We start from the raw sequence: 16,743 nt of genomic DNA on the forward strand, positions 1-16,743 counted from the left end.
TTTTCAGTTTCGTAATTCTTTTATCAACAAAAAATGGTCATCCCTATGAGAGCAATGCTATCCAGATTATCAGCGAACATTTATGTAGAACGCCTTGAAAATTGAGCCGTAAATTCATATTTTTTAAAACATATCTATTGGGGGTGTTATATGGATGATGTAATATCACTCTGGAATTATGGGGAAAGTGGACTTAGGGGCTTTCTAGATCACCTCAATACATATGATCGAAGTTTACAATTGACCATAAAAATTTAAAAATACAAATAAACTATCATATCTGGATGTATAAATTGTTCGTAGCTTTGATATACTGGATTTCACAATTTACAGAAAATACACACAGAATAATTGATAACTACATTATAAATCCAGTCAGTCTACCCCTCACAAGGTAAAGGAGGTGTTGTTACATCTTATGTCGATCATTCCCTAAACCTTTGCTCTGATTCCTACATCACAGATGAACTAAATTTTATTAGAGCCATTAGCGAACATAGAACAATAAACTATTCAACGTTTCACGAACGTCTTCAATCTGTATCTATCCGCATTTAAATTAGTCGGTCAAAAATGTGTTTGGAAATAGACGTTTTCGTTGTGTCTTAATTTTTGTAGTGACGAAAACTTCTTTTAATATAGATTTTATTGCTGGATATTTGCATGAATAGCTGAAGTATCTAAGATTAGTAAATAGAACAGTCATAATGAGGAAACATTTAGGCCACGGGGAGACTTAAAAAAAAATGGTAACATACTAAATGACAAATCTGATAATGTGAGGTAAAAAGTATCGGAATTAGATGTTCATAGCATCTGCTTGTCTAAGTGTCGAAAGATGAGGTCAGAGATGACGTTCTGACACCTTTTTTCTTACACATTTTTAACTCTTAATGGAGCCTTTATATTGAAAATTGGGGGTATTCTCAAAAAAAAGTGGGAGGAAGGGGCCCTTAGGAGGTTGGGGGCCTATTGGTGCTTGCGGTCCTTGATGGTTCAAATCCATAATCGTCTCACTAATCCTATATTGTGTACTTGTCTATTATACCGACCACAGTCGAGAAGTAATGGCAGGTCATCTTCATGAGTCTATTACTTTCAACTTTTTTAGCGTTAAGTCAAAAATTTCTATCTCTTTTATTGCATATTTTATATTGACAACCCTGCTCGATGGTATCGTCTCACTATTCCCATATTGTGTACTTGTTTATTATAGCAACCACAGTCGAGAAGTAAAGCCAAGACATCTTAATGAGTCTATTACTTTCAATTTTTTTAGCGTTAAGTCAAAAATTTATATTTCCTTTATTGCATATTTTATATTGACAACACTGGTCGATGTTACTTGTGTATTATGCAGAACACAGTCGAGTAGTAAGGCTAGGTCTTCTTGATGATACGATTACTTTCAACGTTTTTAGTGTTAAGTCAAAAATTTTTGTCTCTTTAGAGTGCTGCTCAATATTCATGTAGTTATGACATGTTTTAAAGCTAGCATTCCAAAGAAACTCTGGTAGGTGCAGACATGCGTGATCTATATATGCAGCACCCTAGAAGCCATAGCAAATGAAATGGCATTTGATTTAGTCATAGAAATTACGTAAATTCAAACAAACACCTCTAGAAAGTCTGGTCTGATGATGTCACATCGTCCTGGTCGTAATCTAACCCTGTCATTGACCTAGAAAGAGGCACGTGATCTTCTACCTACAAGGATTGTAGTCCTCTGATTAGGTGTCATCTTGTACTAGTCATATTCTAGCTCATTGGAGGTCAATGATCTTGTCCTGGTTGTATTCACTGAGCATGTTACGTTACCCGCGTTAGTATTTCTGACTCCCATGATTAGTCTAGAAAGAGGCACGTGGTCTTGTTCGTCCAGTTGTTCGTACCGTTAGTTGGTCAATGATCTTGTACGTATCGTATGTAAATAAGCCTTTCTACTGTCATCTAGAGGATGTATATGACTAAATTAAACACTAATTCGTGTCATTATTTTCAAAAGTTTATGTTGTTAATAATTTTTGAAAAAGTTTCTGCAGCATTCAAATAGCAGGCAAAAACTTAGGTTCTTAAAGGAAAACTTGAATGATTCAAAATACTATTTTCCTTTACTCTGAAAAAGGAGTGCGGCAGTATAAAACGAACAGAAATTAATTAAAAAAACTTTTTCCACAGCATAAGTTTTTCAAAAAAAAGTAAAGAACTCTTATTAAACCAAAACTGAACAAAAATATAATCAAATAATCTACCAAGCATACAAATAACACAAATCAGTAGGCCTATCAATAAATAAATGAAACCCAAAACGAACAGAAATTAAAATAAATAACAGAGTCAAACTCAAAACGAGCAGAAATTAATATGAAAAAAAAATTCGCATGCTGACCAAAGGTCTGCGTTGCCCAGGTACCTATCTCCTGCCTTATTGCCTTCGGCCAGGAGTGCAATGCATGGTTGGGGGCAAATCATCCGACACTTCCCGTGTTTTCCCCCAGATTTCTACAGGTACCCATTTAGAGCCGGGTCGACTCTGCCTGAGCTTACAGGGTCACATAAAATTAATATGAGTAGGCTTCAAAACCACTATGCTTTCTAAAAGCTAGAATAATGTTTGTACTTTGCTGAAAAAAACTCTTTTAAATGTTTTCAATTTATAACTTAAGAAATCAAAAATTAATTAATGTTTTAAGGAATAAATATCAGCATATGTATATTAAACTGGCAATGAACATTCATTTGATTTTTTTAGGGTCAGAAAGATTCTAAATAAACCTTATAACTTGCCGCCTAGGCTGTGAATATGTACTGCTTTATACTAAGTGCTGCAATTACGTACTTTTACTGCTTTACACCAGCGCTTTCAAAGTTTTTCTTCGTGGTACCCTTGTCTGGTGCACAGAAAAATCACGGCAGAGCAGAGGTCTTTTTAGTTGAATAAAAAATAGGAAAAGACGAAAAAATGGTGAAAGTTTTTGTTAAATTGTTTTAATGCGACGAACGAAAACCTTAAGATGACTATGTCATTATGTGTTTATATTTTTGGGCAGTTTAATCAACTGCCAAATAGCCAATAGGCAAATAGTCAACCCTCATGGTAACTTATCCAGATAGTTTTCTTATGTACGCTTAAATTAAAAATACGTATTCAGAAAGTTTTCAGAAGAGCTTTTCTGTACTTCAGCCTTGTTTTCCGAATAGATCTGCACCCAAAACTATCCTTGGCTTCTTCCACAATGTTTTTGGGTTAAACTGTTGTCTTGACCAGTCTTGCTGGATTATGAAGTATTTGATTTGTCTTTTTGATTCATTTTTCTGATATTTCTTCATCTTTCTTTTTCATCTTTCTGATATTTATTCGCCTTTACTATGTTTCAGTTCGCAGAAAATGGTTTTTTTATCCAATTGCTATGTCACCTAAAATGGTGTCTAGAAAATCGTCAAATATGCTGTCTTCTAGACCTTGCAAGTGATTCCTTGGAAGAAGGTGATTTGGAAAACTGTTTTCCAACATCAAAGAAGCTTGGAAACAGATGTTGTTTGAGAAGAAGAAGCAATCCAACGGAGCTCTTCTAAAGCACTTTACAGAAGTGTGCTTGTCTCATTTTTTGATTAGTCTTTGTGACCAAACAAAGTTTGAGATGTCTAAATTAGCATGCTTATTATTGTATTTTACACCTGTGTATCCTTTTCTATTTGACACCTGTATAATTGTTTCATCACATCTGGACTTAACACGCTTCAAGGAAGGTATTGATACTTTTGACAGTAGTGTGGGGCTGACCATCCTTTGCAACGCGTAAACTGACGGTAAATAGAACTCCAGATGTGTTTTTTTTCAAACTCTTAGAAATCTTTGTTCTTGTAACAGACGTAAAATTCTTGGCTGTATTTGGACATAACATGCAACTTACGACGTGCTTCACGTCAGGTTTAATCAGCGCCAGTAATAGGGACTACCTGCTACCTAGGAGTTACCATCTTTTACAATATGTAAATTGAAGATAATTTGAGCTTTAACTTCGTTTTCATTTTCGATTCTTTAAAATTTCTGCACCATTGTTGGTCCTGCTTTAAAAAACAAAGTGTGGTGTTTGAAGACATTCCCCTTCTTACGTAATCAATCAAATAGACTTCATTCCAGATACTTTTTTTTATACTGGGGAGTGAAAGCATCTTAACTTCTAAATACAAAGTGTCTGCATACATTTTTTAATAATTTCACGATTTTTGGCTGAATCATCTTGCTTACTAACGTGAAGCTCGTAGCGAAAGCACTCACGGCAGCCCAGGGTTCCGTGACACATAGTCTGAGAGTAACTACTTTAGAGTAATTAATTAAAAAAACTTTTTCCACAAAATAAGTTTTTCAAAGAAAAGTAAAGAGCTCCAATGTACCAGAAATTAGAAAAATAAAATCAAATAATCTACCAAGCATGAAACTACCACAAATCAGCATCGATAAATAAATGAAATCCAAAACGAACAGAAATTACAATAAATAACCGAATCAAACTCAAAACGCGCAGAAATTAACATAAGTTGGGTTCAAAACCCCTTTGCCTTCCCTAGGCCAGAACATAATTTGCACTTTACTGAAAAAATCTAAATGTTTTTACTTTTATAACGTTAATAAATCAAATAATATTTACAGTGTAATTACTAAATATCAGTATATGTATATTAAACTGACAATGCACATTCATTTGTATTTTTTCAGTAAAGTGCAAATTTTGTTCTGGCCTTGGGAAGGCATAGGGGTTTTGCATCCAACTTATTACCCGTCTTTAGCACCAAATCTGAATTGGGTGCAACAATGAGAAGCAAACAATTCAAAAGAAACAAATAGAAAAGGGTTTTCAACTAAAGTAAGGAGCAAGTTTAAAACATAAAATAAATATAAATTACTTTGTATATAAGGGGGACCTCCCCCTTCTCAACACCTTGCTCATAAAACAAAAGTATATTTAGTGCTTTGAAAAAGTTTATCTTTCCTATTGCAAATTTTGTTTAAAATTTGGAAAAAAAGCCAAACTTCACAGTAAAGCGCAAGAAGCTAAGGAGACAGTCCGCTTCATATAAAGAATAATCTTTTCAGATATGTTTCAAATCTGTTTCTTGCTTTCAGTTGAAAAGCTCTTTTTATTTAATTTCTGATTGGTTTCCAAATCATACCCAGGCCTAACCAAAATATTCCACCCTCCGGTCACTAAATCTTAACAAGGGCACTAGAACTTCTGATTACCAATCCAACCAGTCCCCTCCAAACAAACAAATAAAACCAAAAAGAAGTAAAAATACGTGAAAGGATAGGAAAGAAATCAAGGAAAAGAAAAAAGTTTATAACTAACAAGTATGTAAAATAGTAACTAGAAACAAAAGGCAAACTGAGAGAAATTGAAGAAATGAATAAAGAGACAAAAATTAGAAAGAGGACAAACAACAAAGATGACGAAATGATAAAATTTGAAAATATGATAAATACCTTAACAGTTACTTCTACTAAGACAGGCACAAAGTTCTTTGACTTAGTCTCAGGCTCGTATCCAGCGAGTTCCGATTTAGAAGCACCATCTTTCTACTAAAAACACCGTCCTGCCTAAAACACCATCTGCTGCTTCAAAATCGACCCACCCGTTTTGCTTACAAAGGCAAAATGTAATAGCCTAGAGGAGGTCCCAATATCATGTAAACATAATAAACGTTTGGCATAAAATTTTCATTGGAATATCAGACACTTACGATAGAAATAAGCTCATCTGATGACCTTTGACTCGTCAATCTATGTGAAGATGATCTCTGGATGTTACTCGTCCCTGTTGAAGTGGGGTGTTCAGTTTTTGAAATGCCAGATAAAATAAAATGACTAAAAATAAGGTTATTAGTAATTTACTATAAAACTTGTGATAGAAACTGCATGTGCATGGGGGAGGATGTTAATCTCCATCCTAAGTTAGGTCCAAAGGAGACTTCAGTAAAACAAAACAAAATTAGCCTAAAAAAATTTGACTAGTCAAAAAATTGACTATTAAAAAAATTGACTATCTACGACAAACAATTTGTCGTAGATAGTCAATTAAATTAAAAAAAACAAGTTTTTTTAACTGAAAGTAAGGAACGGCGTTAAAACTTAAAACGTACAGAAATTATACCGTATATGAAAGGGTGCTGTCCCCTCCTCAACGCCTCGCTCTTTACGCTAAAATTTTTTTTATTGTTTAAAAAAAATAGAGTTGTGAGCAGGTCAAACTTTAGCGTAACGACTGAGGCGTTGAGGAGGGGACATCCCCTTTCATATACGGAATAATTTCTGTTCGTTTTAAGTTTTAACGTCGTTCCTTACTTTCAGGTAAAAAAAACTGTTTTTTTTTATTTAATTTTTGAACGTTTTTGAATTAATGCAGGTTTTGATTTTGGCTCACCGTACATGAATAATTGAAACAAAATTTGAATATTAATTTTACTTTTATTTGGTTAAATGACTTTCTCGAAACTTGTTTAATTTTATTTACGAACGTTTTTGTTAGTAATAAATATACGTAACTTACAACTTAACTTGCGTAACGAACTTCTATATTCATATATTTTTAATACGTATATTAGAAGGTTCGCACCTTAGTCAATACATTGCTCTTTAAGCTAAAGTTCGAATTTTGTTCCAATTCTTTAAAAATTTATATCACAAAATTAATCACAAAGGCCGTAAAATAGAATAAATAGCTCTTACGAAAGTACTACAAAATCTTTGGCTTAAAGAGTGAGGTATTGACTAGGGGGTGAACCCAATCATATACGTAATATTTTCTGTTCGTTTTAAGTATTGATGTTGCTCCTTAATTTCAGTTGAAAAACTTGTTTTCTTTAATTTAATTTCTTATCTTTTTTTAAAAAATGCTGGGAAATCTGGTGCCCCCTTCATAGCAATGCCCCTTCCCCCATGAAAAATTCCTTCATGGAAAGATCCTCCCAAATAACCCCTGACCAACAACCCACCCCTCCCCCCCCACTACCGGAAAAAATCCCCCCTTAAAACGTCTGTATACTTCCCAATAACCAATACTATATGTTATCATTGGGTAAAGTTCATAACTTTCAGCCCTGCCCCAGGGGACTTCGGGGGATTAAGTCATCTTAAAAGACATAGTTATCATATTTTCGACCATGCTGAACAAAATGGCTATCTCAAAATTTTTATCGGGTGACTTTGGGAAAAAAATGAGGCGTGGGAGGGGGCCTAGTTGCCCTCCATTTTTTTTATCACTTAAAAAGGGAACTAGAACTTTTAATTTCCGTTCCAATGATTCCTCTCACGATATTCTAGGACCACTGGTTCGATACGACCACCCTTGAAAAAAAAATAAATAAAAAAAAAATTAATAAATAAACACGCATCCGTGATATTTCTTCTGGCAAAAAATGCAAAATTCCACATTTTTGTAGATAGGAGTATGAAACCTCTGCAGTAGGGTTTTCTGATACGCTGAATATGAGGGTGTGATTTTCATTAAGGTTCTGTAATTTTTAGGGGGTCTTTCCCTCTTTTTCGAAAATCAGCCAAATATTCTCTGGCTTATAACTTTTGATGGGTAGGAGTAAACTTTATGAAACTTATATATTTCAAATCAGCATTAAAAACTGATTATTTTGATGTATCTATTGGTATCAAAAATTTGTTTCTAGAGTTTCGGTTACTATTGAGCCGGGTCGCTCCTTACTTACAGTTCGTAACCACGAACTGTTTGACATCCACTTCGTTAATAAAATAAGGTTTAATTATACACTTTTAAATAGAAAATCGCAAATCAAGTAGACATTTAAAAAAATTTATTTTTAAAGATAGTTTTTCAAAAAAAAATTCAAGGGAAAGTAAAGAATGATATTAAAAATTAAAGCGAGCAAAAATGAAGTTATTTAATAAGTCAAGCTTAAAACAAACAAACACTACTATGAATGAACAAATCAAATCAATGACGGATATACATTAAAGTTAATAATAAAATTAAAGTGTGAATAAGATGAGTCTATTCTAAATAAATAAATGAAACGATTAATCAAGTTAAACTTATCTTAGAAGCTTAACTTAAACAAAGCTTAAATGACCTATGATGGGTAGTTATTTTTTTTTTTTTCATATTTAGAATCAGCCTAAAAAGCGTTTTTTTTTGTATTTACCAACATCAAAGTTTTCTCTTTGTAATTCCGGTTAGTGTATTTTTCAATTATTACAATCTTGGTAGCCTATTATAATAATTGTTGGTACGGGTTGCCCTTCACTTACAGTTCATTACCACGGACTGTTCATTGTTTTTATTTATCTGATTGCTCTTCATTTTTTCTTGACGCTGGTTTGTTATGTTAATAGTGTCAATTTTTGGTTAATAAATTCGTGGTGGTGGCAGTCACCACAATAGCAAAAACCAAACATGGGCTTCCATTTCTCTTATTAAAAAATTCGGGTGAAGGGCGCTTTAAATTGGTTGATTTCAGCAGACTCAAAGGTAATTCTTTAGATAAAAATTGCTCAAATTTTTGTATTGGGGGCCTTGGATACATTTTGAGAACCAAATAAAGCACTTTTGTCATCGGCTTTCATAAGTGATCTTGTGTTTAAAGTAGTCTGGTGAGTAAGTGGCCATTTACTTCAGTAAGTGGCCTTCAGTATAGAGCACAGGCTATACTGTCCCAGTTACGACTTTGCTATTTTATGTATAGGAAATCCCTGCATGATTTTGTTTCACCAAGTTGACAAGTCCATTATTTAATAAATATGTACTTCAAAGATATGCATGTGTGTAGGCCCATAACAGCATGGGCCTCAAATTAGAATGAGCAAATTGAACAATCCTTAGAAACTAGTATTGGTGGAAATCAAACAAACTTTTCGGAAATCCCAAAAAAACTCCCTGAAAGAAGCACAAATCTCGACAAAAGTGAGAATTGGAAGGGTTACTTTCGAGGGACATGGATCTTAGGACCATGCAAATCCTTCTATGAAATTGAAAATCCGTTTATGAATTTGATTTCAATAGGATCTAACATGTTCACCCTTTTTTTAAACTCGTGCTGGTGAATTTTTAGTTTATTTTTGTTTTATTTCGGACATCTTTGTTGCACTACTAACCTCAAATTTATTATTTAAACTCAAAAAGGTTGTTTTGTTGGTACAATTTCTTTTACTAATTAACTAAAAAAAACATTTTTTTTTAACTGAAAGTAAGGAGCGACATTAAAACTTAGAGGCATAGAGGCAGAAGGCAGGGAATAAAGAAGCAAGTTTTTCAATATTGTGGCACCTTCGCTATTAGCCTTTGCTTTTCGATTGCACTGTTAAATTTTGTAGCCCAAGATAGACCCAATTATTTCAGTCTTGGAATCCAAAACGTCCTGCATAAACCAACAGCTTCAGGTAACCGTCAGAATCAATTTGTCGTAGATAGTCAATTAAATAAAAAAAAACAAGTTTTTTTAACTGACAGGAAGGAGCGGCGTTTAAAAAGGAAAAGTACAGAAAATAGTCAGCCTACGAAAGGGTGGAGTACCCTCCGCAATGCCTCGCGCTGTACACGAAAGTTTTTTTTTATTGTTTAAAAAAAATAGAGTTGTGAGAAAGTCAAACTTTAGCGTAACGACTGAGGTGTTGAGGAGGGGACAGCCCCTTTCATATACGGAATAATTTCTGTTCGTTTTAAGTTTTAACGTCGCTCCTTACCTTCAGGTAAAAAAACTGTTTTTTCATTTACCTTTTGAACGTTTTTGAATTAATGCAGGTCTTGATTCTGGCTCACCGTAAATGAATAATTGAAACAAAATTGGAATAGTAATTTTACTTTTGTTTGGTTCAATGGCTTTCTTGAAACGTTTTTGATTTTATTTACGAACGTTTTTATTAGTAATAAATATACGTAACTTACAAATTAACTTACGTAACGAACTTCTATATTCATATATTTTTAATACGCATATTAGAGGGTTCGCACCCTAGTCAATACATTGCTCTTTAAGCTAAAGTAAGGAGCGACATTAAAACTTAAAACGAACAGAAATTATTTCGTATATGAAAGGGGCTGCACCCTCCTCAACGCCTCGCTCTTTACACTAAAGTTAGACTATTTCTCACAACTCTATTTTTCAAAACAATAAAAAGCTTTAGCGTAAAGAGCAAGGCGTTGAGGAGGAGACAGCCCCTTTCTTATACAGAATAATTTCTGTTCGTTTTAACTTTTAATGTCGCTCCTTACTTTCAGTTAAAAAAAACTTGTTTTTTTTATTTAATATGCAATAAAAGGCTAGAATTTTTTTTTAAGTTGTTGCTCATTAAGAAATAAAATGCATTTTTCGAAAGTATTCAAAAAGTCTTTTTCCAAACCCTTTTTTTTTAGGAAGAATTAAAAAAATCTAGCTTTCAATGAGAAATTGCATTTAAAATTTTCAGAGCTTTAATACATGTTTTGCTAGATAGTAAAAATTACATACCCTCCTTATAAGATTGGGAATATTATTTATGCAACTTATTTTAAATACTTTTTAATTATCAAATCATTTTTTAGTTTTCCTTTTATGTTGATAGCAAATCTTCTTTCTGGAAAGTTGCAGATTCAGACATATTTTAGTAGAAAAGCATAAAAAACTACTTAGTAGTAAAAAAGAGAAAAATACGTTTGAAATCAGCAGGAAAATTGGATTTTTTTTATGCATCTTTTAGTATTAAAATTCCGTTTTTTAGAGTTTCGGCTACTATTGAGGCGGGTCGCTTCTTAAAGTTTGTTACCACGAACTGTTTAATAGAGAAAAATTGGAATTCTGTATTCAATTATACAGACCTCTAAATTTAATCATTCAGTTTTTGTTAGTAGCAAATACTTATCTTAAAAAAGTGGGAGAGGGAGGAAGAATCAGTCAAAATTTAATAAGAAACACGGGATACTCAACGACTTTGAAGGATTCAACTTAAATTTGAAGGTGCTGCTGCATTGTAAAACCATATGTCTAGTCAAAGTTTGCAAACTGTATATTTGGCTAAAAATAATTAACCTAGAAAAGACTATCTGCCAGACACGGACCAGTAAATGGTAGTTTTTTTTATATTTCAAAAAGTTACCTCTGCCAGTGAAAGTTTTTCCGTCTTTGGTGACTGAGCATATAAAGTTGAATCCATCAAGTTTATCGCTTGTGTCCTCTTTGAATACCAATTTGGGGTCGAGCCCATAGAGACGATTTGCAGGAGCTGCAGAGTCTCTAGGAGGTTCAAGCACCACTAGATTGACCCTTGAGATTCGGTCGGCAAATGCCTGATTATTTCCAGGCTCTCGTCTCAATTGACTTGATTCTTCAGAAGCCCCAACATTAGAATAAAAAGCTTAAAGAACCTGGGATGCCACATCATGCTATGCTGCTTGTTTTGTTGCACCTTAAAACAAAAAACAAATTGTAGCATTTTTATCTTCCTTTAAATGACTTCACTTGTGGAGCGGTTGAAAACAACCGCTCCACAAGAATCAAAATCAGAGTTTTGAATCTATCAAATTTAAATAATATTAAAGAGTTGAAATCATAGAAACAAGACATATTTTCTCTTTTATTGCCTAGAATAAAACTCTGATTTTGATTCTTGTGGAGCGGTTGTTTTATTCTAGGCAATAAAAGAGAAAATATGTCTTGTTTCTATGATTTGAAGTCTTTAATATTATTTCAATTTGATAGATTCAACAATTGTTTCGCAAAACACATTTTATTTCTTAATGAGCAAGAACTTAATTTTTTTTTCTAGCCTTTTATAGCATTTACTTCAGCATGAATTATGTCGTAATGGGATCAAAGCTTCTCAAACGAGTCCAGTCGTTTAAATTAAGACAAAAATGCTATAATTTGTTTTTTGTTTTAAGGTGGAACAAAAAAAGCAGCAAAGCATGATGTGGCATCCTAGGTTCTTCAAGCTTTTTATTCTAATAATAAATGTATTTTTCTCTTTTTTACTGCTAAGTAGTTTTTTCTGCTTTTCTACTAAAATATGTCTGAATCTGCAACTTCCCAGAAAGAAGATTTGCTATCAACATAAAAGGAAAACTAAAAAATGATTTGATAATAAAAAAGTATTTAAATTAAATTACATAAAAAAGATTCCCAATCTTATAAGGAGAGTATGTAATGTTTACTATCTAGCAAAGCATGTATTAAAGCTCTGAGAGTTTTAAATGCAATTTCTCATTGAAAGCTAGATTTGTTTAATTCTTCCTAAAAAAAAGGGTTTGGAAAAAGACTTTTTGAATACTTTTGCAAAATACATAAGTACATTTCAATGGACAAATTGCTTTCTCTTCATGAGGCTTCAGATAAATGTTAAAAGAGGTAGGGGTAGTAGGAATAATTAATTTATTTCTCTATTCAGCTAAAATGTTACATTCCCATATCTACCAGCATGCTGCTCCTTGCTTTTAGTTGATTAACCTTTTTCGGAATTCTTTTTTAATTAATTTTTATTCGTTTTTGATTGCAAAAAATTTCAAGTTTTTAAAAATTCCTTATTTCAAAATCAAACTTTAAAAAAAAATCAAATATTCATCAAAGTATCAAAACTGATATCAAAGTAACAATATCAAAGTGAAAAAATGGGCTTGTGTCAACCTCGGAGTTTTTATTATCTGATGTTTGAACTATTTTTAACAAAATTGCTATTTCAAAATTTTTATTGGATGGGTTTGGGGGAAAAGGGCGTGTTAGGACTAATTAAGCTTCTGTCTCCTTTGACTCTTTAAAAGTGAACTAGAACTTTCTATTTTCAATCAAATGAGCCCTCTCTGAAGTTTATACGAGAATCCTCTGGGGGGACAATAATAAAAAAAATATTGAAGCTATATAAGATTTATTCATTCATTTATGTTTGCACCGGTTATCTTTATGTTTGTAAGATAGTTAATTTTAATTTCTGTTTAGTATGTATAATTATTATAACTAATGATTAATTAGTTATAAAACGAATTATATTACAAATATTATGTTTGTACAACATGTGTCGACCCCGGAGTTTTCGTTATCTGACCTTTGATTTTTTTTTTTGTAACAAAATGGCTACCTCAAAATATTTATCTGATGTATTTTGTGGAAAAATGGCGTGGGGAGGTAGTTGCCCTTTGATCACTTTTGACTCTTAAAAGCTGGAGTAGAAATTCCAATTTCCAATCAAATGAGCTCTCTCAGAAGTTTATATAAGAATCCCTTCCTGCCCAAGGGCCCTGGGTGTTTTGTCGACACTAGAGTTTTGTTATTTAACCTTTCAACTATTTTTAACAAAATGGTATTTTAACCCTTGCATATAAAGGACCTCTGGGGGGAAAATAATAAAAAAAATATTGAAGCTATATAAGATTTATTCATTCATTTATGTTTGCACCGGTTATTTTTATGTTTGTAAGATAGTTAATTTTAATTTCTGTTCGTTCGGGGTTTTCATTTATTCTTTAACAGTAATTTCTGGTCATTTGAGTTTTAACTATAATAAGAATTAATTTCTGTTGGTCCTGAGTTCAATATGGCTCTTTACTTTTCTTAGAAAACTTATTTTTATGGAAGGTTTTTTTTAATTAATAATAATAAAACATTGAAGCCTTATGGCCTTTCCTATAGACAACTTAATTTTATGCCTCTAATAAATCAAACGTGATTTTTTCACGCAACAATGAATGGATCGAAAAAATAGCTTCAAAATACAGTAGTTCGGCTATTTCATTTGTTGACGCAGAAAGAACAGGATCGTTTTGATTAAACCATTTTTTGAATTTTTTGTGCCACAATAATTTAGCATTTATTGCTAAGTATGTATTTTAACCATATTTTAGTGTGGTTGTAATTTGAAGTATTTTAGCATTTTCAGTTTGAGAGAATTTCTGGGAGTAATTGGATAGAAAATTCTTTATCTAGTTCTTATTAGTGTATTTTGATGTGTTTTAACGTCCCTTCGAAATTTCTTGAAACTTTTAACTTTCTCCCCATACAAAACTTTACCTTATTAAAGTCTTTGGGGTGGGGGCAGCGTAGTTGGCATAAAGAAGAAACTTTAGCGTAGACAGTAGGAGAGGGAAGGGTGAGGTCTTTGAACTATTTAAAAAAAAATCTATCTCAAAGTTCTTATCGGATAGGTTTGAGGAAAAAAGGGTGTGAAGGGGGTGGGGGCTACTTGTCCTCCAATCTCTTTTGACTCTTAAAAAGTGAACTAGAACTTTCAATTTCCAATCAAATGATCCCTCTTTGAAGCTAATATGATGATTCCTTCCATTGAACAAATATTTTCTTCCAGTGAACAATAAGAAAGCTTACATCATGAAACTGAAGGAACTACATGAAAACAAACATTTATATAACGTCCTAGGCAATTCAAAACTTGCACTAAGGATGGACATACTCAATTATGGCCAATATAAACACGCTTTTAGAAATAGAACACTTTGAGGAAAATCTTATTAAATTTATTAGCGATGAGAATATTGCCAATGATCAAAAACTACTTATGTTTCAAATTGATCTTCGACGAGTGGACAGACATAATTCCTACTGCATGAGACCGGTCAATGTAAGCGTCATTAATAAAAATTAAACACTTCACAATTTTGGAACATCGAATACATCATTTTTAAAGGCAATGGAAAAATATGTCAGTTAAAGTAAAAGTATATAAAAATGAATAAAAGTTATTAACTACAAAAAAATACACAAAACAATAATCTACCTACAAAAACTAAGATATATACTCCCAGCAATCCGTTCTTCTGAGGAATGCCAAAGCGTTGGACGGATATTTTCTAACAATATCGTCAGTTTTGAACTTGGTTATCAAACACCATAATAATAATGCCTTTAGACTCAACTGTTTATAAAAATGGAGTAAAACACATTTTTTCCATGTTTTTTCCCTATTCTGCTCTTTTTCTGTTGGTTTCCTAATAATTAATTTATAGTCCCAAATTTCCCAGCGCCCATGGCGATCATCATAAAACACTTAAATGAAACACTACATAAACCTAATAATAGTATTTGATACTTGGAAAAACGGTCATTGAAAAAATCATTTGGAAAAAAACTACTTAAATGAAACATAACATTTAATTTATACGGGGATTTTTTTTATTTTATTTTATTTTTATTTATTTTTTTAGTCAACAAAATTTCCAAATACCTCGCTATTCTTCTGTAATTTTTTTAGTTGCTATATACCTAGAAAGAATTGCTTTCTGACTTCAAACTGTCCAAATACTTTAACCCCCAGAAAATACCCCCCCCCCGTGGAAAAGAAGGCTTCCAAAATTTGAGAATTTTATTTGAGTTTTATTTTTTTAATTTCTGTAGGGGGAAGGGGTTTTGTTACTTGTGTATTATGGTTTCAAATATTACGCTACAGTTCAAATTTTGTTCGAATCACAAATCCCTGAATCACAAAGCCTCTTTAATTAGACTTGATAGTTCTTTTGAAAGTACTAAAAAAAAAGTTAGCGTAAAGAGCGAGGTATTGACTAGAAGGCAAACCGTCTCATATACTTAATAATTTCTGTTCGTTTTAAGTTTTAAAGTTACTCCTTACTTTCAGTTGAAAAAACTTGTTTTTTCATTTAATTCATGAAGAATAAAGTTTATATTAGACAAAAGAATTAAAGCATTCAGAAGTCCCCTTGTATCCCTGGCCATGTAGCCTTTCGAGGGGACTAAGGTTATTATATTTCCATTTTGTATTTATTGGTGAATAAACTCTGAAATCTGAACTGAACATTGATTTTTAATACTATTGCTACTGCTAATACCTCACTGCAGCACCAAGCCACGTGAGGCTAACACAACTGCGTACGCTCCTTCTTCGTTGCAATCTGTTCAAAACTCCCTTCTTTACAACCTTCCATGAAGTTTAAGTTTACTTTAAAAGCTTCCTTATGACCTCCTCCCACCTTATTCGGGGGTAACCTGCTTTTTGTTTGGAGAAAAGGACGACCTTTGGAAATCTATCACCTTCCATGAAAGATTATTCTACCTTCAGATGTAAAACCAACAGTGCTTGTTAATCTGTACGAATAATTGTTCGAATTTGCCCAGTCTAGAAGTTTAAACTTACCAGGACCAGGTATAGTAGTTTTGTCCCATTCATTCTTCTTTTTTGAACTGTTCCCAATGCAAAGAGCCATGTGAATAGAGGGGGGTTCTCGTTGAGCTGGAAAGGAAGCAGCACTTGATATCTCACTTTCTAATTCCTGAGCCGATGTCTCGTCTCTACGCTGAACTACAGAAGTCTATAAAAATTAGACATTCATAACCAGAACATTGTGATTTCGAGAAGAGACCTCTAATATTACACATATATTATAATTTCTGTTTAAAATAATATAGTAAATAATTGACTCTTTATTACACTCTAACTCGTTTAATATTTTTTTTTTCTTTTTTTTTATATGGGAATGGGAATTGAAGATTATTCAAACATTAAGGTTTATTTTTAAAATGATTTATAAAGGGAAGGGTGACGGGAGAAGAGAGGGGCACTAACTATTATTTACACTTTTGAAAATCAGTCTTGTTGATGCTGTTAATTAAAAAAAAAAAAAAATATCTGATGAAAGTAAATAGCGGTGTTGAAATTTTAAACGAACAAAAAGTATTGCTTCGTAGACAATACAACGTATATCTATAAAACTAGCTCAAATCAACTGACTCATGATGCTTGCTTACATTAGTAGAACTGCAAGTAAAGAGCGAAATGTGACTACAGTA

The 16,743-nt window shown here is 32.6% G+C and overlaps 1 long non-coding RNA gene across 1 annotated transcript in view; it reads right to left on the minus strand.

Annotated features, from left to right (window-relative positions):
- LOC148950870 (uncharacterized) overlaps positions 1–16,743 on the minus strand; it is a 34,585-nt gene that overhangs the window by 9,481 nt on the left and 8,361 nt on the right. Inside the window, exons 2-3 of the long non-coding RNA XR_016141915.1 lie at positions 16,091–16,265; positions 5,743–5,866 (exon numbers count right to left, since the gene is read on the minus strand). This is a non-coding gene — a long non-coding RNA (uncharacterized LOC148950870). The remainder of the gene's footprint in view (positions 1–5,742; positions 5,867–16,090; positions 16,266–16,743) is intronic.

Source organism: Artemia sp. Qi Xiang Cuo, chromosome 6 (assembly GCF_049724085.1).
Source record: "Artemia sp. Qi Xiang Cuo chromosome 6, ASM4972408v1, whole genome shotgun sequence".
In the NCBI taxonomy this organism is placed as follows: Eukaryota; Metazoa; Arthropoda; class Branchiopoda; order Anostraca; family Artemiidae; genus Artemia; species Artemia sp. Qi Xiang Cuo.